At 51.8% G+C, this 23767-nt stretch overlaps 3 non-coding genes across 3 annotated transcripts; 1 reads left to right on the top strand and 2 right to left on the bottom strand.

Annotated features, from left to right (window-relative positions):
* Window positions 1–4682: 4682 nt before the first annotated feature.
* On the bottom strand, window positions 4683–4754 carry TRNAC-GCA. Its single transcript has one exon. It is a non-coding gene; the product is annotated as a tRNA-Cys (tRNA).
* A 5869-nt stretch (window positions 4755–10623) lies between these two features.
* TRNAI-UAU lies at window positions 10624–10717 on the bottom strand. The gene is made up of 2 exons: window positions 10680–10717; window positions 10624–10659 (listed from the first exon to the last, which is right to left on the bottom strand). It is a non-coding gene; the product is annotated as a tRNA-Ile (tRNA).
* A 3922-nt stretch (window positions 10718–14639) lies between these two features.
* TRNAR-CCG lies at window positions 14640–14712 on the top strand. Its single transcript has one exon. It is a non-coding gene; the product is annotated as a tRNA-Arg (tRNA).
* Window positions 14713–23767: the final 9055 nt, after the last annotated feature.

Genomic DNA, 23767 nt, shown 5'->3' with positions numbered 1-23767 from the left:
AAACCGGATATCGTAGGAATAACCGAAACATGGTGGAACGGTAGCCATGACTGGAGTACAGGTATGGAAGGGTATGTGCTGTTTAGGAAAGACCGATGCAAAGGTAAAGGTGGGGGAGTAGCATTGTATGTCAATAATGAGGTGAAATGTAACGAAATAACTAGCAATGCAATGGATAATACGGTGTCTGTTTGGGCAATGGTCACATTGGGGAAGAAAACTACTAGAGCCTCCCCTGGGATAGTGATTGGGGTGTGCTATAGACCGCCGGGATCTAGCCTGGATATGGATAGAGAGCTCTTTAATGTTTTTAAGGAGGTAAATACTAATAGGAACTGTTTGATCATGGGAGACTTTAACTTCCCGGATATAGATTGGGAAACAAATGCTAGTAATAATAATAGGGCTCAGCTTTTCCTAGACGTGATAGCTGATTAATTCCTTCATCAAGTAGTTGCTGAACCGACGAGGGGGGATGCCATTTTAGATCTGATTTTGGTGAGTAACGAGGACCTTGTTAAGGAAATAGTTGTAGGAGACAACCTTGGCTCAAGTGATCATGAGCTTATTCGTTTCAAAATAAATGGGAGGATAATCAAAATTGCATCTGAGACTAAGGTATACGATTTCAAAAGGGCTAACTTTACTAAATTAAGGCGACTAGTTAGGGAAGTGGATTGGACTAACATACTTAGGGATCTAAAGGCAGATGACGCCTGGGGTTACTTCAGGTTGAAGTTGCAGGAGTTGTCAGAGGCATGTATCCCAAGAAAGGGAAAATGACTCATAGGTAGCAGTCTTAGACTGAGCTGGATGAGCAAGCGTCTTAGAGGGGTGATTAAGAAAAAACAGAAAGCGTATAAGGAGTGGAAAATGGGAGGGATCAGCAAAGAAACCTACCTTATTGAGGTCAGAGGGTGTAGGGAAGCAGTGAGAAAGGCAAAGAGCCGGGTGGAGATGGACCTAGCGAAGGGGATTAAAACCAATAGCAAAAGGTTTTTTAGCCATATAAATAGGAAGAAAACCAAGAAAGAAGAAGTGGGACCGCTTAAAACTTTAAACGGAATGGCACAATATCTGAACAAATATTTTGCCTCGGTCTTTAATGAGGCTAATGAAGGGCTAAGGAATAGTGGTGGAGGGACTGATGGGAATGAAGATATGGGGGTAGACATTACGGTATCTGAGGTAGAAGCCAAACTTGAACAGCTAAACGGAAGTAAATCGGGGGGCCCGGATAATCTTCATCCTAGAATATTAAGGGAATTGGCGAGTGAAATTGCAAGCCCGTTAGCGATGATTTTTAATAAATCTCTAAACTCGGGGGTTGTACTGTTTGACTGGAGATTAGCTAATATAGTTCCTATATTCAAGAAGGGGAAAAAAAGTGACCCGGGTAACTACAGGCCTGTTAGTTTAACATCTGTAGTATGCAAAGTCATGGAAAAAAATTTAAAGGAGAGAGTGGTTACGGACCTTGAGGCTGATGGCAACTGGGACAAATTACAGCATGGTTTTACGAAAGGTAGATCGTGCCAAACCAACCTGATATCCTTCTTTGAGAAAGTAACAAATTTTTTAGACACGGGAAATGCGGTGGATCTAATATATCTTGATTTCAGTAAGGCGTTTGATACGGTACCGCATGAGGAATTACTGGTTAAATTGGAAAAGATGGGGATCGAAATGAAAATCCAGAGGTGGATAAGGAGCTGGTTAAAGGGGAGACTGCAGAGGGTCGTATTGAAGGGTGAACTGTCGGGTTGGAGGGGGGTTACCAGTGGAGTTCCTCAAGGTTCAGTTTTGGGTCCGATTTTATTCAATCTATTTATCGCTGACCTCGGAACCAAAAGTAGGAGTGGGCTGATAAAGTTTGCGGATGACACGAAGTTGGGAGGTATTGCCAATTCAGAAAAGGATCGGGATATCCTCCAGGGAGATTTGGATGACCTTGTAAACTGGAGTATTAGTAACAGGATGAAATTCAATAGTGAGAAGTGTAAGGTTATGCATTTAGGGATGACTAACAAGAACTTTAGTTATAAGCTGGGGACGCACCAGTTGGAAGTAACGGAGGAGGAGAAGGACCTAGGAGTCCTGGTTGATCGTAGGATGACTATGAGTAGGCAATGTGATGTGGCCGTTAAAAAAGCTAATGCGGTCTTGGGATGCATTAGGCGAGGTATTTCTAGTAGAGATAAGGAGGTGCTAGTCCCGTTATATAAGGCGTTGGTGAGACCTCATTTGGAGTATTGTGTGCAGTTTTGGTCTCCCATGTTTAAGAAGGATGAATTCAAACTGGAACGGGTACAAAGAAGGGCCACTAGAATGATCCGAGGAATGGAAAGCCTGTCGTATGAAAGGAGACTTGAGGAGCTCGGTTTGTTTTCCTTAACCAAAAGAAGGATAAGAGGAGATATGATTGCACTCTTTAAATATATCAGAGGGATAAATACCAGGGAAGGAGAGGAATTATTTCAGCTCAGTGCTAATGTGGACACGAGGACAAATGGATATAAATTGTCAGTCAGGAAATTTAGGCTTGAAATTAGACGAAGGTTTCTAACCATCAGAGGAGTGCAATTCTGGAACAGCCTACCGAAGGAAACAGTGGGGGCGAAGGACCTCCATGACTTTAAGATTAAGCTAGATAAGTTTATGGAGGAGATGGTATGATAGGGTAATGGGCTTAGTCAATAGGTCAATTAAGTGCCACACTGGTAATTAGTACAATGGGTCAATGATAGGATATTGTTAGCCTTTTTCCAGAGGGTATAGCTGGAGAGTCTTGCCCGCATGCTCGGGGTTCAGCTGACCGCCATATTTGGAGTCAGGAAGGAATTTTCCTCCAGGGTAGATTGGCAGTGGCCCTGGAGGTTTTTCACCTTCCTCCAAAGCATGGGGCAGGGGTCGCTTGCTTAAGGAGTGGGTGGATCGGCTTATGTGGCCTGCATCTTGCAGGAGATCAGACTAGATGATCATAATGGTCCCTTGAATTCTATGATTCTATGATTTTCCTTGGTAGCTTGTTCCTGTAGTGAATTATCCTGGCTGTTGAATATTTGTGTCTTATTTGTAATATGAATTGGTCTCTTTTCACCTTCCAGCCATTGGGTCTTGTTATGCCTTTCTCTGCTAGATTAAAGAGCCCTTTCATACCCAATCTTTTCTCTCCATTAAGGCCCTTCAATACTTCAATGAAGTCACCTTTCAATCTTCTTTTGATAAGCGAAACAGGTTGAGCTCGTTCAATAGCTCACTAGAAGGCATTTTTCTCCAGCCCTCAGAACATTTGTTGGCTCTTTTGTCATCAGACTTCTCAACTGCAGCTGGATGTGGTTCTTGTTCTTCTGCACAGCATAGTGATCCCCACCGGTGACCTGGGCCATCCTTTGGGCTCCCTGGTGAGAACCCTCAGCCTCCCGTCCTCAGTCTCTACCCTGATTGGCTGAGCAGGGGGTTATTGACAGGGAGGAGACTCAGGTTTTTGCAGTTCACTTTTAAGACCAAGTAAATAAGTCAGAACCAGCCATATGTTTAATTTTGCTGCTTCTCTGCATTAATGGTCTCTGAGCAGTTCATGATTCTCTCTAACATTGTAGTTCTCCTCAAATACTTGCTGAATAATTACTGTGCACTGTTGTTGGTCTGGAGCTCATCTGAGAGCACTTTATTCAGGTCATTCAATGTCTGAAATTCAAGATCCGATGGTTAGTTTGAAAATCAGGGCTCTTGCGTCCTACTGCCAACTCTGCCACTGACTGGCTGTGTGACCTAAGACAAGTAAATTCTCCTTTCACAGCCTTAGCTTCTCCCTCTTTCAAGTAGGGATAATAATGATCCGCTCCTACTACCCTACGGTATGTGGAGGCAGGGCTGGCTCCAGGTTTTTTGCCTCCCCAAGCAAAAAAATTTTTGTCTGCCCTCCCATCCCCCTGCTGCCCGAGCCCTAGGTTCTCCCCTCCCTACACCTGCACCCCCTGCCTCCCCAGCTCTGGGCCGCCCACCACTTGCACCCCTCTGCTGCCCCAGCCCTGGGCTCTACCCCCTGACCCTCACCCCCCTGCCACCCCAGCCCTGGGCTCTCCCCCACACACACCCTGTGCTGCCCCAGCTCTCGACTCTCCCCTTCCCCCCTACCAGTGCTCCCCCACCCACACACCCACTGCTGCCCCAGCCCTGGGCTCCTCCCCCCACCTGCACCCTCCTTCCGCCCCAGCCCTGGGTCACTGGTAACTTGCTCCCAGTTTAATAGAATAGAAAAAAGAGAGGATTGAATATGTAACAGGGAGTTTGGTAAATCTTGGTTATTTTATTTTTTCAACAGGCTCCTGTCCACCTCCAGTAGAATTTTCAGTCCCAATGGCAACTTACTTACCAAATGTAATACAGACTAGTCCATGCCTCCCAAGTGGATGTGGTTCTTGTTCTTCTGCACATTGTAGCCCGTGGAGGCCAAGGACCTGCAAATGTGTCTTCATGGGCCTTTGTTTCATTGATGAAAACATAAACTAGACTCTTAGAGGATTGGAACTGATTTCAGCTGGGGGACATATTTGCTAGATTTTTATGCATTTGCACAGGAAGATGTAGAGTGTTTCCATTCATCCCTAGTCAGTGGAGCTCCTGAACATAATGGAAATGGATATGCAATTACTTTTTGTTGAAGGACCAGGCTTTTAAGGGCACACTTGGATTTGAACCAAGGCCCGTTTGATCTGCAGTCAAACACTCTACCACTGAGCTATACCCCCTGACAATTATGTTGGCAAGTCAGTGATCTCAAGGATCTTGAAACCTGAGAGTGGAGTTCGTTTCTTCCACACCAGTGTTGCTGTCTGTGCATCCCGGAGCTATGGGGTGAGTGGGAAATGCCCACAACTAGCTTGTCAGTATCAGCAAAGGAGCAGCCGACATCAGGACCAACGAGAGGTGTTGGTGGCCCATTAGGAAGAATCCACTCTCCCAGAGACTTCTCGGCGAGGGCACGGTACACAATGGGGGCTACCTACCCCCCACGTCCCTGCAAGGGTCTTTCTAGTCCCACTTTAGCGTTACCCAATTTGTAATCAGGCTTTGGCCCAGATTCCCTCCCTGAGCGGCACCAGCACATACCTGGGCCCCTCTGCTAGTGTTAAATCTGCCTTGAGCTGGGACCCAGCTTGGCAAAGAGCCTGCAGCCCCCTCTGTGCTGGGGAGTGAGAGCAGCCCTGGCACTGGGCAGGGCAGCCCTGAGGGAATGAACCCAATGTGCCCGTGAGGCCCTGATCCAGAACCTCTGCCAGGCAGCTTGTGCTGCTCGGGCTTCTCTAGTCTCCAGCGAGGATTCAAAGCTTCTCTGCTCCAGGGGAACCCCTGGGGGAGGGGGGCAGGGCTCCTGCAGGATAAATCTTCCTGCCGGCAGAGCTCCGGTCCCCTCCTCATGGGCACAGGGCGTTGCACACGGCACCCACCACATGCACACACCCCTTTGTGGGGAGAATCAGCTCTGGGATATTGGGGTCAAACCCTTCCCACCTCCTCCCTGCAAACCTTCTCCTGGCTTCAGTGAAGGAATGGGGGCGTGAGGGGCTAGTGCGGTAACAGCAGCAGCGTGGCCGTGGGGCTCGGCCGGTGGCTGGGGCCAGTCGCCTGAGCATGAACCCAGCCAGCCCCAGGAGATGGACCCGGGTCACCAGCCCAACCCACCACGCGGCTGCTGCCGCTGCCCCGTTAGTGCGCGAGCTCCCACAGACCACGCTGGGGAGAGACCCAGCTGCAGGGGAGACGCCCCTGAGTGCCTGGCAGGGCCCAGCTCCTGGCTGACCTGCACTGCTGGGGGTCAGGGGACAGGGTGATGGGGGCGTTGGCTCTGGGGTGGGACTGTCACTTCCCCCCCTGCCAAGCCAACAGGATCACAGCAAAGGAAACCACCTCGGCCGGCAGGGGAAGAGTTCACTCCAGGGCCTGGTGCATTCTGGGAGCAGGGGCGGTGCAGAGAAAGGGCAGATATGGGGCAGCTCTGAACACTCCGCGCAGAACTGCCTGTCCTGTCCCGCAGCCCCTGTTATAGGGGGCTTTTCGCCATAGTTTTAATCAGGCCAATAAATTGAAACAAACCCCTGTTAAATCATTGCTGAGCCTGAGTCCTTCACCCACATTCCTTAGGGCATTGGGTGTTTCATTTCCTGCCTCAATTTCCCACAGAGACACAATTTCCTTTGCACAGATCCGTGAACAGCAAAACCTCCCTCTGTCTCTGGTCTGAGCCAGGGCATTCGATTCCAGTGAACCCTTCTCTCCTGCAATGCGATGGTCAGACAGAGGGGACATAGCACCTGCATCCCTGGCAGGGAGATATTGGCTTGGCTCTTTCTTTCTGCTGCTGTTGTTAGTCCATGAAACTTCAAGGGTGGAACGCAAGGCTGAGTTCATGCACCAGCCCCCTGAAAAAATTTCAGTGGCCCAGAGAAATCCTGCCGCCTGCTATTGGAATGATGTGCTGGAGATTTGAATAGGAAAGGGACTGTCTGAATTGTCAGAGTGGGGAATGAACAACAGTCTACAGCAATGTCATTAACACAAACACACTCTCATCCTGCTCCAGCTGGAAGGGAAATGGGCAGGAATTCTTGCTGTTCAGCCAAGGACACTCTTACACTAATGCAGCCATGAGTGTGCTGGGGAAGCTGGTCTGAGCAAACAATTTGAAGTGACAATTCAGTGAGAACAAACTCATCAAGTAGTTGTGGCCGAGTGGTTAAGGTGCTGGGCTAGAAATCCATTGGGGTCTCCCTATGCAGGTTAGAATCCTGCCAACTACGCAAGCACTGCGCTGTTGTTATTATTATTCTAGTCTTAGTACCTGAGCATCCACAGTGTGAACTGGAGCCAGATCTAGTTTCACTGTCTACACTTAAAATGCTGCTGTGGCACTGCTATAGCACTTTGGAGTAAACAGTGACTGGAGGGGTTTTCCCATCCCTGTAATAGCTACATGGACAGAACAATTCTTCCTTTTCCTTAGCACTATCTAACCAGGGCTTAGGTCACTGTAACTATATGGGTGGAGGGGGGGTTTCACACCCTGAGAGACGTCGCTCTGCCAGTTAAGTGCCCAGCGTACACCAGCCCTTAGATCCCTCTTGGTATTTCAGTGCAGGCACTGACCTGTGAGAGGAAAACATCAGCTCACAAACACAGAGACTGAATTCCCCACATTTAATCTCGCTGCACTTTCCAGAAAGTCACAAAATTAAATTCATTCTTGCTAGGACAGAGAAAAAAATAAGTGACACTAAGTTTTTGGCTTGGGTAAACAAAATTAAGTGTTTAATTAATATACAGTCGAACCCATTTATCTCAACCTCGGTTAACTTGCCAATCCTATTAACTCGAGGTTTTACAAGTGGAACCGCCAAACTCCCTCTTTATCTTATGGGTTTCTCATCCGTTATGTCAATTCGCCGAACCCTAATATCTCGAGCCCGGCTCCCCGCGTCCCCAGCCGCCCGCTCCCTGGCTCTCCAGCCGCGCGGTTCCCCAGCCGCCCGCTCCCCGCGTCCCCAGCCGCCCGCCCGCCCCCGCATACCCGGTCCCTGCCCGTCCCCACCCGTCCCCGCATACCTGGTCCCCGCTTCACCTGCCGCCCGCCCGCCCGGCTCCGCTTCGCCGGTCCCCGCTTCGCCGCCCGCCCGTCCGCCCGGCCCCGCTTCGCCGCCCGCCCGCCCGGCCCCGCATACCCGGTCCCTGCCCGTCCCAGCCTGCCCGCCCGGCCCCGCATACCCGGTCCCTGCCCGTCCCCGCCAGCCCGGCCCCGCATACCCGGTCCCTGCCCGTCCCCGCCCGGCCCCGCATACCTGGTCCCCGCTTTGCCGCCCGCCCCTCCGCCCGGCTTCGCTTCGCCGCCCGCCCGCCCGCCCGGCCCCGCATAGCTGGTCCCCGCTTTGCCTGCCGCCTGCCCGCCCGGCTCCGCTTCGCCGGTCCCCGCTTTGCCGCCCGCCCCTCCGCCCGGCTTCGCTTCGCCGCCCGCCCGCCCGGCCTCGCATACCCGGTCCCTGCCCGTCCCCGGCCGCCCGCCCGGCCCCGCATACCCGGTCCCTGCCCGTCAGTGCCTGCCCGCCCGGCCCCGCATACCCGGTCCCTGCCCGTCCCCGCCAGCCCGGCCCCGCATACCCGGTCCCTGCCCGTCCCCGCCCGGCCCCGCATACCTGGTCCCCGCTTTGCCGCCCGCCCCCCCGCCCGGCTTCGCTTCGCCGCCCGCCCGCCCGGCCCCGCATAGCTGGTCCCCGCTTGGCCTGCCGCCTGCCCGCCCGGCTCCGCTTCGCCGGTCCCCGCTTTGCCGCCCGCCCCTCCGCCCGGCTTCGCTTCGCCGCCCGCCCGCCCGCCCGGCCTCGCATACCCGGTCCCTGCCCGTCCCCGGCCGCCCGCCCGGCCCCGCATACCCGGTCCCTGCCCGTCACTGCCCGCCCGCCCGGCCCCGCATACCTGGTCCCCGCTTTGCATGCTGCCCGCCTGCCCGGCCCCGCATACCCGGTCCCTGCCCGCCCGCCCGGCCCCGCATACCTGGACCCTGCCCGTCCCCGCCCGCCCGCTCGGCCCCGCATACCTGGTCCCCGCCCGGCTCCGGTTTGCCGCCCGCCCGCCCGGCCCCACATACCCGGTCCCTGCCCGTCCCCGCCCGCCCGGCCCCGCATACCCGGTCCCTGCCCGGCCCCGCCAGCCCGGCCCCGCATACCCGGTCCCTGCCCGTCCCCGCCCGGCCCCGCATACCTGGTCCCTGCTTTGCCTGCCGCCTGCCCGCCCGGCTCCGCTTCGCCGGTCCCCGCTTTGCGGCCCGCCCCTCCGCCCGGCTTCGCTTCGCCGCCCGCCCGCCCGGCCTCGCATACCCGGTCCCTGCCCGGCCCCGCTCGCCCGCCCGGCCCCGCATACCCGGTCCCTGCCCGGCCCCCCCCGCCCGCCCGGCCCCGCATACCTGGTCCCCGCTTTGCCTGCCGCCCGCCCGCCCGGCCCCGCATACCCGGTCCCTGCCCGTCTCCGCCCGCCCGGCCCCGCATACCTGGTCCCCGCTTCGCCTGCCGTCCGCCCGCCCGGCTCCCTTTACCTGGTCCCCGCTTCACCTGCCGCCCGGCCCCGCTTACCGGGTCCGCTTCTTTGGCTGCCCGGCTCCGGTCCCCGTCCACGGCCGCCCGGCCTGCTTCCGCCTCCTGCTTCGCCGGATCCAGCCACGTGCAGGCAGCGCGGTAAGGGGGCAGGGAGGGGGTGGGGGGGCGGATAGGGGTTTATCTCGATCATTGGTTATCTCGATGCTGTTTGGCAAACCCCTAGGCCAGCGACATAACAGGGTTCAACTGTAGTAAAAATCTGTCCTGATTCCTCTAACTAACACCACAGCGTGAAATAGGAACAGAGACAAATCTTGTCAGTGACAACTAATTTTGCAAATGATCTTCCCATTATTAATTTCCACGCTGCCCCCATTGGAGGTCTGGGCATCTCCAGTGTCATTGCTCTGCATTCACCTTCCCCTTAGAATTGTTCTTGGACATTCGCTTTCCTCTGCAGCGTGGGGCTCGGGTCACTTGCTGGAGGATTCCCTGCACCTTGAGGCCTTTAAGCCACGATTTGAGGCCTTCAATAACTCAGACATAGGTTAGGGGTTTGTTACAGGAGTGGGTGGGTGAGATTCTGTGGCCTGCATTGTGCAGGAGGTCAGACTAGATGATCATAATGGTCCCATCTGACCTTAAGTCTATGAATCTATTCCCAAATTTGGAAAATTGTGCAGGTCAGAATGTGAATAGTGACCCCATCTCCTTCCTGCACCTGGTCTACATTGCTCCACAGCAGCTTCTCCACCTGCAGAGTCACCCCAGCATTGCAGTGCAGCCACCCAGGGTTCAGCAGGGGCCCCTGGCAAGGACAGTGGGTGCAGCTAACAGCCGGGTGTGCCAGCTGTAAAAAAGCAACACTCCCCCCAGAAGTACAGAGACTGAATTCCCCAACATCAACATCATGACCCCCTGTAGAAAGCCACAAGTGTCAGTTGTATTTTCACAGGGAGATGCAAAAATCAAGTGACACCAATTTTTAAGTTGAGTAAATAAAGTTGAGGAGATAGTTATTAACCTCACAAAAATGTACTAAAGATCCCTCAACATAACACCTGAAGGTGAAATATGAACAGAGACAAACCTTGTCAGCAAAGGCTCATTTTCCAAACAATCCTCAAAATGTTACTAATTCCCACCCCTCCTCCCAGGAGCTCTGTGCAGTGTAACTGTTCTGCAGGCAGCTTCCCATTAAATGCTGTTGTGGGACATTCCCAGGCCTGGAAATGTACGAACAACAGAATTTGAAGAGCAAACCTGGCTCCCCGCACCAGGCGGGATTTGAGTGTTTTGTCCCTGTCACTTAGTCTTTGTCAATAGTACAGACGCCATGGACAGGACTCCAGGCTCTGCTTGAGGGATCCTGGCACAGGGGCTGGTGGGGGAGAAAGGATGGTAGATTCTGACCTGTGCTCTGGAGAGGAGGTAATAAGTGAAGGGGGCATTTTTGACTCCTCCCCTCTCTTCAGGGCTGGAATTCTACATTCCACAAGGCCAAATGAGGGGGTGAAGCCACTTGGTTAATGAAAACCAGTGCTCCAGGTGAGGCTTGAACTCACAACCTCAGCATAGCTCCTCTCAGGACTGCCCTATAAGTACTGTGTGCAAACCAATTGCGCCACTGGAGCACCTGTTAATTGCTTTTCTTCCAGTTCCCTAGGTTGCTAAAGGCGAGGAATGACCCCAAAACATTCTCAGTGGAGCTGAGAGCAGGTAGCGACAAGTGTTGGTACTTGTTGGGGTGGATTCTTCTTAAGGGTTCCAGGCCCCATTTGACCCTTTTGTTCTTCCCTGTGTAATAACCGAGCTGGTTAAGACTCAATGTAGAGTCTTGCTGCAGACCAACAGATCTGAAATCACTGAGAACCAGCTCTAAGCATTAGTCCTGCTTTGGGACAGTGTCTCTCATGCAACAAACTGCCCAGTCTGCGCTAGCAGTGAGGCTCCCTCACTAACAGCTGAAATCAGGGAGAGCTGTGTGAAGTGCAGGGACCCAGGGGTGCCTGAACAGGGGGGAACAACACCCCAGGACTTTTAAACATGGGAGGGCTCTGCCTTGCCACTTTGTAATGACCGTAAGGGCGAGTGAGGGGGGGAGGGGACGGAGACCAGTGAGCGGGAGGAGGGGTCTTGGGGGATGAGGCAGCGTAGGAGCCTCTTGTGGGAAATATCTCCTGCCCCACTGCCAAAAGGAGCCCCTTGAGTGGGAATGGTCAGAGGCCCCACTCGGGGCTGGCCCTGCTTTCCTACCTGCTTTTCAACGGCTGCTAAAACATCCCGAGCAGAGAAGCAGCAGGCCAAAATACTTTTAAGCAGCTACCAAAGTAGCTCAGTTGGGAGAGTGTTAAACTGAAGATTTAAAGGTCCTTGGTTCAACCCCAGGCTTTAGCAAGTCCTTTGGCAGCTTGTTCTCTGGAAGCACAGCAGTGCCTGCATCTAAAATGAGCAGGGCTCGCCTAGAGCAAAGCAATTTCGGGGGCCCTTTCCATTAAAAATGTTGCAATACTGTATTCTCATGGGGCTGATAAGAGCTGTCTTTCTGAACATGGTGGCCCTCAGGAATGGTGCCAGAGGGCTGCTGGGCAGTGGCAGGCATTGGGGATGAAAACTCCTCTGTGCAGTTGAGTAAGGGCAGTACCAGGGAAGGGGCATCTGTGAAAGTGGCCGTGTGGAAGGTGGAAGGGATTTGGGGGCCCAGGAGGAGGTGCTTGCTGTTCAGTGCCTTGGAGCAGCTGGACTTGGCCATGGTGAGTGTTCAGGAAATGCACATTAACGACTCTAGGGTAGATCAATGGGCAGAGGGTGATTGGAGGAAGGGCCTCCTGGACAGGGAAGAATGATGGGGCTGGAGTCTTGTTCTTCACATTCACGGTGCGAGTACAGAAGGTGGTGGAGCTTAGACCAGTGAGGGCATTGCTGGTGGCTTTGTGCTCTGTGGCACTGGTTACTGCTATATTAGTGTGTATGGTCCCCAGTTAAGGCATGAGAGGGAAGATCAAAGGCTCCCTTCCTCTGGACTGCATGATGTTTGTTGTTGGGGGGGATTTTAATTGTGTCAGCCGGCCTGAGGACCGCTGGTCCCGTTTTCCCAACCTTCAGAGGAAACATTTTTACAATGAGCACTACCTGGCACAGGTCTGTAGTCAGCTTAGAGGAGCTCACTCCAGCCACAGAGGGGTTTCACCTTTCTGCGGGGACAGACCAGGAGTCGCACTGACCGGATTTCTGCTTAGCTTTTGTGTCTTTAGCATGTTGCTTCTCAGGGCTTGGCTACACTTACAAATTTGCAGTGCTGCAGCAGGGTGTGAAAACACACCCTCTGCAGCGCTGCAAATTGCGGCGCTACAAAGCGCCAGTGTAGTCAAAGCCCCAGCGCTGGGAGCCGCGCTCCCAGCGCTGTCCGTTATGCCCCACAGGGAAGTGGAGTACGGACAGCGCTGGGAGAGTTTTCTCCCAGCGCTGGCGCTTTGACTACACTTAGCACTTCAAAGCGCTGCCGCGGCAGCGCTTTGAAATGCAAGTGTAGCCAAAGCCTCAGATTCTTTCTTGGCCTGACTTGTTACACTTTGACAATTAACAGGCCAGAGTTTGTGCACCTTCCTATCTAGGTGCACTAGGATCTGATTTCCAAATTTTAAGGAATGACTTTTTGCCTCTAATGGCCTCCATTACTCTGCCATGTACCTAGAGTGGCGTTCTGCTGGTCCTCCTATTGTCGTTTCTGATTTAGGGCAAACGTTTCATCTGAGCCTCTAACTGCGGTGGTTTTAAATGCTCTGCATGCTGCTTGCAGGCACCTAACACTTGTGACAGCAGCTCCTTTTAATTCCCATCTAACCATCTGTACTTATGCCGATAGGTCGACTTTAGGTCTTTAACTTTGAGCGGTAGCTGAGAAGATGTTAAATTGGGCAGAAACCCATTTGACAAACCTCCTCAGTTCCTTGTTATTTCCTGACTTAGTCATTCATCGCCTTTTCCTTATTTCCTGGGAGAAGCGGCGGCCTGCCAGGGAACTCCCCGGCACCTCTGGCTGCCTGGGCTGAAGGCAAGAGGCAGGCCAGGGCGTGGCGAGGGCCTCCTGTCCCGGAATGAGGCTGCAGTGCTTCCTGGTCCCCTTTTCCCACCCACACCGGCAGGCGGCGGCTGCTGCGGGAGAACACGAGGGAGGCTCTCGGGGCGCTAGGCAGCGCTGTGTGTGTGGCTGTCAGGGGAAAGAGCCCAGGCTCCCGACTCGACCTGCCATTGACTCGCGTGGCTCTGCGCGCCGTCAGCCGGGGCGGGCCAGGCCGCGGACGTGACTCAGGCTTGGGCCGCACGGCCGCGCTTTCCTGATGAGGCATGAGGCAGGCCAAGAGCTTTGCACAGCGTAGAGGGAAGTGGGAGGGAGGCGTCTTTGAGCCGGCGTGTCTCCTCCGCTTCTCCCTTGCTCCTTGGGCAGAGGCGGGAAGGGAGCGAAATATTCCCGGCTGAAGGTTTTGCGCTCGGCCTTGAGGATTAAACCTGAGGCTCTGGCATGGCTGCTGGCAGATGCGCTTTTGCAGCGCGGCCCCCACACTCTTGTAGGCAGCAGGTGAATCCACTGTGTCCAGGAGGGAGCCTTCAACGTGGCAAAAGGGGGACATCACGGCTCCCAGCAGACCTTGAGGCGCCCACAAGGAGCCTTCAGTGGCCTCCCTGGGGGAGCATAACCCCCCTCCTTTCCATTAACAGCTGCACTCACTGACCCATGATACCACAGAGACACCTACCAGCAGCTGGTTTGCCAGGGCTGCTGCCCAGCACCCTGCAGCGCTTCCTGCCAGTGCCAGAGCTCGCCAGGCGCTAGCCTGGAGCCAGGGCCGCTAGGTGCTGCTGAAGAAAAGCCAGCAGAGGGACACAGTGGAAGTGTCCTGTGCCCATAACACAGAGGTGGATCAATCAAAACCCTCTTCTGCCAGCACCAGGCCTCCTGCTTCTTACACTGGGCCTGCAAGCGAGGGGGCGGCTGGCACAGCACCAAGAGTCTAACCTGTGAGGCAGGAGGTGGCTGACGCCCGCAGCCTGCTGCGGAGCTCCCAGAAGCTTTAAGTGACAGAGACTCCTCAATGCCCTTAGTAACAAGGGTTTGGGGGTCACAGAGGCCAGTAAGGGGGTCACTGTGTCGGCCTTATAACCCTGGGGTCAGGTCACTGTGCAGCTTTGGTCTAGAGGCTCTGATCCCAACAACCAACCAGCAGCCCACAGCCTCCCCCTGGTTCCTCTTTACAGGCTGACCTTACCCCCGTTCCAGCCCCAGATTCACCCCCTAATTATCCTACTGCTGCTCAGAGCCACAGCCATGGAGGTGCTGAAGGAGGGAGGGGTGACTCTAGGGTGGGGTTCTTCTCTAAAGATGGCTGGCAGAAAGGTGGTGCTCAGCTCTGTCAGCGACCTGCCCAGTTGCCTCGCTGCCAGGGGATGCAGACATTTCTCTAAGGCACATAAAGGGGCTATTTAGTGTTGAAACAAATGCGAGGAATGTGCATTTATGAGAGGAAATTTCCATCTCTTCAACAGCTGTACATCAGGGCTCCAGTGGCCTAATGGATAAGGCATTGGCTTCCGAAGCCAGAGATTGTGGGTTCAAGTCCCATCTGGGGTGAAGATCTATGTCTTTCCTCTATATTGCAAGGAAAGGGCCTTATTTTCAACCAGGAAGCTGGGAGATGTTTCTTTGTTTGAGCACAAAGTCCTGGATCTTGAGAACAATCACCAAGGATATTAGAAGGCTCAGTCTGGTGACCTAATGGATGCAACCACACACCCCCATCCCAGGGCAGTCCCATCTGAGAGCCAGGATCCATGGAGCAACATTCCCCTCCTGCCTTGACAGGTGGGCTGTGCAGATGATGGTGGAGGGCAGCAGGATGGAGGTTGCAGTAGCACTGCCTGGGCTGTATCTGCGCCAAGGATAAATGGAGGGGGTCATGCAGCCTGTGCCTGACACTCCACAGTGCTACATTCACTCCAGGAACAAGTCAAATCCTGCCCCAAGGGTGGTGAATTCCCATGTGAGCACACAGTGCCCCTGTGCACCACACATGCTGCACACACATCAACTGCACCAACAGAGACACAAACTGCACACTGAGGAGACAGCTGGTTTGTTTCCAGGTTGCTTTTATTTCCAAAGGTACTGACGTGTGGTCTCTCTTCTTTTTCCGTGGGCAGAAACGCAATGGAGGAGAATCTCACATCCCTGAGCTGCCAGGTGACAGTGGCAGGAAGAAAACGCACTGCAGTGAAATTTAAAAAACACTCATAAATAATTTAACAATGAGAAGTAATTAAATAAAAAAAAATCCAATGGGGACACATGCTGGTGGCTTGTTCCCACCCCAGAGAGCGAGGGGCAGGGAGTGTGTGACAAGGCAGGTGGTTAAGTCTGAGGGAGCATATTCATATTTCATACAAGTTAAACAAATTATAGCAGACAGCTACAAAATACTCCATTTGGTAACATCAATACAGAATATATAAATCTACAAGCAATACAGCCATACACAGCTAAGACAGGGTGTCCACTTAATACCAGAGTTCCCACTGCCAAATAGCTGGAAGTGCCTTCACAGTCACTGCTAAACGAAACAACATTTTACAGAACCAAGAGCAGCCCTGCTGTGCCGTTAGGAAGGCCTGCAGGAGACTCAGCAAATCCATCTATGATTCTGTGCTTCTGCTTAGTAGTTACCAAGTGTGATCAATGGAAGCGGGGGGGGGGGGGGGAGGGTTGCTCCCTTTTTTGGACACCCAGCCAGCCAGTAGCTATAAAATCCCTCGGAGGCCTGGTCTACACTATGACTTTAGGTCGAATTCAGCAGCATTACCTCGATTTAACCCTGGACCCATCCACACGACAAAGCCCTTTTTTTCAAATTAAAGGGCTCTTTAAATCGATTTCTTTACTCCACCTCCGACGAGGGGATTAGCACTGAACTCGGCCTCGCCTGGTCGAATTTAGGGTAGTGTGTACACAATTTGAAGGTATTGGCCTCCGGAGCTATCCCAGAGTGCTCCATTGTGACCGCTCTGGACAGCACTCTCAACTCAGATGCACTGGCCAGGTAGACAGGAAAAGGCCTGCAAACTTCTTAATTTCATTTCCTGTTTGGCCAGCGTGATGTGCTGATCAGCACAGGTGACCATGCAGAGCTCATCAGCATGATGTGCACATTGTCGGGACACATTGCCCGTCCCATACTTTGTGAGAAGTCTATGACCATGTCTATGTCCTCATCACTCTTGTCACTGCTGTCGCCTCCTTGCCTGGTTTTGCTTTTGCAGCTTCTGGTTCTGCACTGAGAAAAGGTGTGAAACAATTGTCTGCCATTGCTCTGATGGAGGGGGGGGCAACTGATGGCATGGCTTACAGGGAATTAAAATCAACAAAAGGGGTGGCTTTGCATCAAGAAGAAACACAAACAACTGTCACACAGAATGGCCCCCTCAAGGATTGAACTCAAAACCCTGGGTTTAGCAGGCCATTGATTTCACAAAACAAATCAAGTCAATTTCTTGTTTTGATCCATCTAGCTTTTACCTCTTAGGCTTGTAGCAAGCGGGGCAGTACAACTGCTAGCCATCGTCATCGCCTGGCTGCTTGGCAGAAGATGGGAATGACCTGGCTGAGTCACTCCCTTGTCTGCCCAGGCGCCCCAACTGATCTCACTGAGATCAGCTAAAAGAGCACCTAGGAGTACAATGACAATGGCTACCAATCATAATGCACCTTCTGCTGCCAAAAGCCAATGAGCTGCTGCTGTGTAGCAATGCAGTCCCATGTCTGCCAGAACCCAGGAGACGTACGGTGTGACGGTGAGCTGAGCGGGCTCCATGCTTGCCGTGGTATGGCATCTGCTTAGGTAACCCAGGAAAAAAGGTGCGAAATGATTGTCTGCTGCTGCTTTCACGGAGGGAGGGAGGGAGGGAGAGGAGGGTCTGATGACATGTACCCAGAATCACCCGCGACACTGTTTTTGCCCCATCAGGCATTGGGATATCAACCCAGAATCCCAATGGACAGCGGAGATTGTGGGATAGCTACCCACAGCTACCCAAATTGCAACGCTCCAGAAGTCGACGCTCCCTTGGTACTGTGGACGCAGTCCACTGACTTAATGCACTTAGAGCCCTTTGTGTTGGGACACACACAATCGACTGTATAAAAACAATTCCTAAAAAACCCACTTCTATAAATGTGACCTAATTTCATAGTGTAGATATAACCCAAGACACTTGATCACAGCATGGATAGGCTAAGAGACTACTTACACTTTGGCCTGGTTTACACTGGGGGAAGGGCGGGGAAACAGGGTCAATGTAAAACACAAAACTTCAGCTACAAGAATAGTGTAGCTGAAGTTGATATATCTTATTTTGACTCACCTCCTGTCCTCACAGCACAGGATTGACAGGTGGGGCTCCCCCATCCACTCCACTCCCACCTCTTACCCTGGTAAAGGTGCAGAATCAACAGAAGCACATTTGGTGATTGATTTACTACCTGCAGACAAAAGACAATAAATCAAAGTCCAATAGATGACTTACTACCCAACAATCCAGTGAACAGAAGTTCACTGGGGGGAGCTTCAAAGGTCCCATTTTGCTGCCTCTTGGCCTCAGTGCTTTCAGCTGGTGGTCCAAAGAGCGGGCTGGATGCCATTCAGAAACCCTTCTGCCAGCAGCCGTGCCGGAGGCTCAGGCTTAATCCTCAAGGCCGAGACAAAAACTTTCAGCCGGGAACATTTCGCTCCCTTCCCGCCTCCGCCCAAGCGGCAAGGGAGAAGCGGAGGAGACACGCCGGCTCAAAGACGCCTCCCTCCCACTTCCCTCTACGCTGTGCAAAGCTCTTGGCCTGCCTCATGCCTCGTCAGGAAAGCGCGGCCATGCGGCCCAAGCCTGAGTCACGTCCGCGGCCTGGCCCGCCCCGTCCCGGCTGACGGCGCGCAGAGCCACGCGAGTCAATGGCAGTTCGAGTCGGGAGCCTCGGCTCTTTCCCCTGACAGCCACACACACAGCGCTGCCTAGCGCCCCGAGAGCCTCCCTCGTGTTCTCCCGCAGCAGCCGCCTGCCGGTGTGGGTGGGAAAAGGGGACCAGGAAGCACTGCAGCCTCATTCCGGGACAGGAGGCCCTCGCCACGCCCAGGCCTGCCTCTTGCCTTCAGCCCAGGCAGCCAGAGGTGCCGGGGAGCTCCCTGGCAGGCCGCCGCTGGGCCTCAGCCACCTCTTGCCTCATGGCCTAGGCTCTTGGGGCTCTGCTGGTCACCGGCTCGCTTGAAGGCCCAGAGGGAAAAAGAAACAAGCGCATCGCTAGCAGAGGACCATTTTGATCCATCGACCTCTGGGTTATGGGCCCAGCACGCTCCCGCTGCGCCACTCTGCTGGTTTTTCACACCCTCCCCTTGCCACCCAGCCGCCACTATCCGGATTAGTGCCTTACATGCTCTCACGCTGGCAGGCAGATGCGCAGGCTGCTAGGCAGCTGCCCTGGTCACAGAATTTTACAGCTTCTGCAGGGTAAAAGGGATCTGTTTGGGGTTTGGACCCCATTGGGAGCTGGGTGGCTGAGTGCCGGAGACGGGAGCACTTCTTAAACTGTTTTCAGTTAAGCCTTCAGCTTGTGGGGGACGAGGTTCAGCCTTGGATCCGTGGCTGCAGCAGGCAAGCGCGTCTGGCTCAATCCCCCCCGCCGCTGTATTAGCAGACTAAAACCCGGAGCAAACGCACATGCCTTGCAAAGGAACAGGAGCCGGGATCTCGAACAAAAGTCAACATTTTATTAAGATGACGTTCAAAGAAAAAAAAAGTGTACAGTACAGCGTTTAGGCGTAGAAGTTTCTGGTGCTCAGGGAACAACGTACATCTTACCCAAGGGGTGCGAAGTTCGGTTTAAGATCGGGTGGCGTAAGGAATACATAATCTGCTATAGCCCCGACTGGGGGTAAAAGGTTAATGTACAGACACTGAGTTAGGAGGGTATGTTGTCCATAGGAGGGCTACGTTCAGGTGTGGAGTATAACGAGCGGATTTGACGATGAGGATGGATTGACCCGCGTTTGGTGAGGTTTAACATTCGGTGTTTTGGAATCTTTGCCACAATCTAGTTGAAGCAGGGTCGGTATGAACTCTACCCTGCCATCTGTTGGTGATGTGTTGTCAAGGCCTTTTGGGGCTGATGTCATTTGGATGGTTACACCCACCCCGGATAGCATGATGGGAGTGCTTGTCCAAACGGTCATTTCAGCTGCTGCGGGATCCCCAGTCTCTTTCTTATTGGGGCAGGAGTAATCCAGTGTATTTTCCTGTTGATTTTGGATCCAGGACAGAGTAACTGTACCTTGCATTTGAGGCCTGAGAGCGTCACCCTGTCCTGGAAAGTACTCACCATTAAGGGGCATGGGTTCCAAAGGGCAAAATGGGGTGGCAGGTAAGAATGGATGTTTGTTGGTGTTTTGCCAGTGCTGGTCCTGCTGATGTCCTTTCTGCTGTCCCTGGTGTGGAAAGACAGAGATGGTTCTGAATCTCTTAAAACTGTTATTAACTGGCCAGGGGCTTACCCTAAGCTTATACAGTTAGATCTCTTTCATGATGTATTTTGGTCCTGAGAAGTAAAAGGCTGCTCTGTGTGGTGTTATGGAGTGAGGGAGCAAACATTGGTTGCAGAGGCGGTGCATGTGCCCCAGAAGTCATGTGCCCCTGCTGCTGCTCCTGTCCAAGAGTCCAGTATTTGCATAAACCCACCCACTGACCTGTGACTAACAATCTTGCTCTGCTAATTTTTCTAGCTAAACTGTTCTGTCTCATTCAGCTTTTAAGTGAGATCAGATAGTAGCAGCTTAATTATATCTAAAATTTATATCTAAGCGTCAGTGATTCTATGGGTGTTTTATAGAACATTTTGTGTAATGGGATCATAAATAACTTTATTTTAAACTAAGAAGAAAGAAGGATCATATCTTCATTTAGAGATTTAAAAAAAAAACTCATAGTGACAATTACAAATAATGGTTTTCAATTTCTCTTAATTCACTTTGCTTTGGAACCCATGTCCCTTGTATAACGAGTTTTATGTAGGTTCGGGTGAGTCCCAAAATCAAGAACTGCTATGTACTGTTCTACTGTCCTTGATTCATATCACCAGGATAACTACACTCTTGCCCTAATAAGAAAGAGTTTGGGGATCCCACAGCAGCCAAAATCACCATTTGGACAAACACGCCCATCATTCAATGCGGGGTGGGTGTGACCATGTACATCAGCAACAAAAGGCCTTTACAACACCTCACCAACAGATGGCAGGGTAGAGTTCATTCTGACCCTGCTTACATCCTCCTGCCAGCCAAGAATTGGTGGTCCTGATAAATCATACTCCCTATTATACCAACTCATTGGTATTGAATGCTGAAGTTATGGCTAGCAAATGTAGCCACCCATCTCTGCCCTGTAGCATCCAGCTTAGCCCTTGTTAACACATAAGTCAGTGGATTGTTCTCTGTCCATATTTGAAACTGAGCACCAGAGAAGTAGCCTCCAAATTTCTCAGTGATGGCCCATTTCAAGGCCAAGAACTGCAGCTGGTGGATAGGATAGCGAGTTTCGCTATCAGACAGTCCTCAGCTGGCAAAGGCCACAGATTTACATTTAACTTCCACTTCCTGGTAGGAGAGTGCTCCCATACCTTAATAATATTAATTTGGAAAATATGATGAAAATTTATTAGCTTACATTTTATTTAATTTAATTGAGTTATAAAGTTACAGTTGCATTACTGCTATTCAAAAGATACATATGGCATTATATGCAACAAAGGTTTGGTTAATATACTCACACCCTTCCTTGATAACCTGGTGGTAAGAGACACAGGACCAGCCTTGCAGTTCAGGTTTCTTAATTCTTGAGTGAAAGATGCAGTGCTTAGAAAAAGCTAATGTTACTTACGGTTTACTTGACTAAGTTAAACTTAAAATCAAAACCTAATAAACAAAGAATAAAAACGTAGGGAAACCAAGCTTAGCCTAGTTCCCTTGAAACTTAAAGTTTAAGAACAAATAGCCTACTGATAGTAGATAGAGAGAGAGTGGAGGAAGTAAGTCAGAATGATAGAGCGAAGTGCTCCAGCGAGGTGGGTTACCCCTTTTATAGGGCACAAGCACTGGAAATCCTTTCTCCTATGCCCAAATTTCATTCCTCACCCACAAAACATTAGGGTACTCTTACTTCATAGGCTAGGATGTTTGTGCGTGTTGATGACATGTACATATGCACATAAGTTCCCCTGTGGTGTACCTGTTAAGTCTGTGGGTACAACACTGAAACCCCCCCCCCATGCCATTCTCCATTGTCGATTGGTCTAGGTAAAGACCTTAGACAGGCGTGGGCACTTATCTATTTAAGTAACAAGATAAAGGTCAATTTTCCTTTCTGAGTAAAAGGTCACAATACAGATATGCTCACTTTGCCTTAGCTTAACATACAGGATATGGCCTGTAGGTCCTCGTAAGCCATGTGCCCCAGCCCCCTAATCATTTTTATTGCCCTCTGCTGGACTCTCTCCAGTTTGTCCACATCCCTTCTCATGTGGGTCCCAACCCCAAAATTACTCACATTTCACCCCAATGGCCCCCAAATGCCTGCTTTTAATATGTAAATAGGGTGCTGCCATGGTCAAGTCACTCTTGAGCTCTCCAGTGGAACCTGCTGGCAGAGAACAAGGTGAAAATTAGCCAGGACGTCACTCAGTCAATTCCCTCTGCTCCCAGCAGGTGGTATCGGAAAGCTCCAAGATCACACACTTCCCTTTCTCTCATCAGCTTCCGGCCCCAGGGTTACAAATGCACAAACCAGTTGGGAGTCTCCCCTGGGCTCAGGGTGTGGGGCTGCTCTGAGGGGACGGACTTGCACACTTGGGATATTAGTGCAAAGATACAATTTCAATTTCTCTTAGAGAAATCTGAGGGCAATTTACATTTGGTAAAAATCTTATTTAGTGAAAGGAAAGCTGCAGTGACAGCCTGGTTACTGGGGTGCAAAACACTTTCCTCCTGGGAGAAAGAAGAAGTTAGAATTAGAAATTTACATCGTTTGTTCCAATGTTGGCACAGGTTTAATTTTGCTTCTGTGTAGGTTTGTTTCAGGCTGTGACCATATTGGGTTGTTGTTGTTTTTTTAGTTGGACTGGAGCTTTAATTGACATTTGCTGGATTCGAATGGCTGACCTGCAACACCAGTTTTGACATAGTTCTGCATATTTTATACAGATTTGGCCAGTATTCAAGGATTTGATTCCTTTATAGGAGGTTTTAGTGGTCAGGCTTGTTTATTTTATGTTATTTTCTCATCCTGCTGTAGCACACCTTTTTGATAAAATGTTGAAATTATTAATTTATGGTATTTGTGAGTTTTTATTTTTAAAAACAAAGTTTTTCTTAATGTTTGGGTTTTAAATTAAGCATTGTTTTTGGTTTCAATTTTTCATGTTGGTTTTGGTTATTGATGGGATCTTTAAGAACTTTGAATGTAATACTAAAATTTGGACAGATTTAGATTATTTAAGTAAACCCTGTTTACTACTTTATTTTAATAAAGGTTTTATTGCTCTAACCCCTGGCCGGGGGGAGAGGCGATGAGCTTGGCCTTTAACTGGGAAGGAGCAGAGGCATGGGAGGCATGGCCCCCCGTGAAGGGTGGGGCAGGTGGTGGGGGGGCACAGCCCCCCCAATTTTTTTCTCTATCCCCCCTCAGTCCCCCACCCAACCGAGAAGAGTCTGATGCCACCTGCTGGTCACTGGGTGTCACTGCTGCTCCATGGGAAACATGCTCTGTGCATTACCCAGATTGGTGGGAAACACACTCTGTGCATTACCGTGACTGGTCCATGGGGGTCACTGTTCCTAGAAGGCAGACACACGCTGTGCATTACGCCACCTGGCCACTGGGTGTCACTGCTGTATCAAGGGAAACACCTTCTGTGCATTACCCTGAATCACCACGAGGTGTCACTGCTGCTCCAAGGGAAACATGCTCTGTGTGATACCCTGATTGGCCACTGGGTGTCACTGCTGCGCCAAGGAAAACACCTTCTGTGCCTTACTCTGACTGCCCACTGGGTGTCACTGCTGAGCCAAGGGAGACATAAGAGCGGCCAGGTTGGGTCAGAGGCAAAGTCCATCTAGCCCAGTATCCTCCTGTCTTCTGCCAGCGGCCAGTGCCAGGGGCCCCAAGGGGAATGAACAGAGCAGGGAATCATCCAGTGATCCATCCCCTGTCGCCCATTCCCAGCTTCTGGCAAACAGAGGCTACAGGCACCATCCCTGCCCACCCTGGCTAATAGCCCTTGATGGACCTGTCCTCTATTAATTTAGCCAGTTCTTTTTTTTTTGAACCCTGTTATAGTCTTGGCCTTCACAACATCCTGTGGCAAGGAGTTCCACAGGTTAACTATGCAACTGCCCTGAGTTTACCCTCCTCACATACCCCAGGTTGGGAAAAGAGGATGAGGCTGAGGAGAGCCATGATGTGTCTGTCACTGGCTGGTGCCTCAGTTTCCTCTAGGCAGCAGTGCTGCAGGCTCCTTTGGTCAGTTCCCATGCAGCTGTGTCGGGGGAAGGGGGAGTAGAGGCTCATGCTCCCCAGCCCCATGCCCCTCCCCCAGCAGCTGG

This window comes from Mauremys mutica, unplaced genomic scaffold (assembly GCF_020497125.1).
Source record: "Mauremys mutica isolate MM-2020 ecotype Southern unplaced genomic scaffold, ASM2049712v1 Super-Scaffold_100095, whole genome shotgun sequence".
NCBI classification, from domain to species: domain Eukaryota; kingdom Metazoa; phylum Chordata; order Testudines; family Geoemydidae; genus Mauremys; species Mauremys mutica.
This window is presented reverse-complemented; position numbering and strand designations above follow the sequence as displayed.